Here is a 2,189-nt window from a genome sequence, read left to right as displayed (position 1 = left end):
GGGGAGGAGCAGGTGAGAGTAGGTGTCGGGCACTCCCGGTCTGGTAGAAAGACAGTGGGGCACTCTGCCTGCTTCCCCCGACACCTCTCTTGCATCTCTCCCTGGTAAATGCTGTCCTCTCAGTTTGGTGTCTCTCGCCGCTGGAGCTGTGGGAAATCCTAGGACTCCAAGAATGAGACCTTCTTTGAGATGGCTCTGGAGGATTTAGTAACTTTGTTCTTCCAAGTGAAACTTTGGAGCCCCTTCAGGGCCCTTTCAGAGGGAGGCTGGGGAGGGAGGAGCCCCCAGGACCTCCTGGCGTCCTGTTACCCACAGTCCTATTCACGGAGCCCCTGGGTAGTGCCTTCTCAGGACACACTGAGTGCAGAGTTCATTAACCTCATTTTACAGGTGAGGAAATGAAGGCTCAGAGACACAAAAGGACGTGTCCAAGGTCACATGGGCAGCTAGTGGCAGAGTCGGGATTTGGATCCGGGTTTGCCTCTCTTCAGAGACCCAGGAGTTACAGACATTTGTTGTCTAGGGTCACCCAGAGTTGATTCCTTCTCCTGGTTCCACCATCCTAACATCTTTTAGAGCAATCGCCTCTTCCCTATGGGGTGGAGTCTTGGGGCACTGTCTGTTAAGGTTCCCTGCCCTCCCTTAGACACTGACCCAAACTGAGCTCATCAGACGCTCCGTCCTGGACCCTGAGCCAGGAACAGAGAGTGACAGGGACAAGCACCCCATCCCCAAAAAGAGAGAAACAAACAGTAAAGAGCAGTCATTCCAGCCCTGGACCGATAAGGCCATCGAGTAGCTCCAGCTTCCCAGGCTTGGGAGCTGTTGCACTTCCTGTCCATTTCCAGGTAGTTTTCAGATCCCACTCAGTGTGGGCTAGCTGATATCCTCCAGATAAATCCCCCCTACTCCTATTTTATCTATTTATTTATTTGTAGATGGGAAGTTTTACTCTGTTGCCCAGGCTGGAGTGGAGTGATGTGATCACAGCTCACTCCTACCTCAAAGCCCCGGGCTCAAGCAGTCCTTCCTGCCTCAGCCCTCCCGAGTAGCTGGGACTACAAGCACGTACCACCATGGCCAGCTAATTTAACTTTTTTTTTTAATGTTGCCCAAGCTGGTCTTGAACTCCTGGCCTCAAGTGATCCTCCCACCTGGGCCTCCCAAAGTGCTGGGATTGCAGGCGTGAGCTGCCGCGCCCGGCCTCCCCATTTTATTTGCTTTAGTCAGCCACAGTTCATTTCCATTGTTTGTAATCAAATAATCCTCTCTGGTACCCTAAGCATGGTGTTGGGGGATCTTGCTCTTTGCCTACGGGGAATCCCTCTGTTCTCTGTGTATTGATGAATTATGACATTTAAAGGCACTTAGAACAGGGCCTGGCTCTCAAAAATGATTCTGCCATTCTTATTGGACTCCGATTCTGTTCTCCTCTTGGACTCCGGTTCACACAGGGGTCCAGGCCTGGGTGGGTGGCCGGGTCTGTCCCTCCCAGGCCTTGGGGCTGTTGGGATCCCCACAAAGCCTAAGCTGACAGGTCTTGGTTCAGTTCCTACTGGGCAGATGCTGGTGTCCTGTCAGATTGAGGCTTACCACAGCTGGCATTAAGTGACCATGTGACCGCCTGGCAGCTGCCACCTGTGCCATGTTCCAGGGGCCCCGGTGAGGAAGGGCTGAACTCACCATCCTCCCCAACAATGGTGGTGCTATGAAGCATGATGATCATTATTTTTCTGAGCACCTACTATGTGCCAGGCCCTTTAACGATAGTAAGAGCAATCCTAATGATGAAAGCCACAGCATCAAACATTGTCAGTTTGTTCTTCCCAGAATTCCTATGGGGAGGCTTGTGCCCATTTTATGGATGAGTAAATTGAGGCCGAGGGACATTGCTGGGAAAACATGGAAGGTACTTGGATTCCACTTGGTGTTTCAACTTCAGCAGAGGCATTGGCTGGTTTCTTCAAGGTAAACACAGAAGTATTTGATTTTCCAAGACAGCACAGCTTAATTGACATGAGAAGCTCATACACTCCTCCTATTAATATGGCTTTGATGATGCTCTCTACAAAATATTCCTGGCCCTCTTATATTATGGGGCCTTCGCCTCCTCCCTGGGTTATGTCTGGATCCTTGGGGACAAATGGGAACATCCTCACACATGCTGGCTATGCACCAATGACTCCTAG

Source organism: Cebus imitator, unplaced genomic scaffold (genome assembly GCF_001604975.1).
Source record: "Cebus imitator isolate Cc_AM_T3 unplaced genomic scaffold, Cebus_imitator-1.0 Scaffold722, whole genome shotgun sequence".
Lineage (NCBI taxonomy): Eukaryota > Metazoa > Chordata > Mammalia > Primates > Cebidae > Cebus > Cebus imitator.
The sequence above is the reverse complement of the archived record's forward strand: the minus strand, read 5'-3'. Positions refer to the sequence as shown.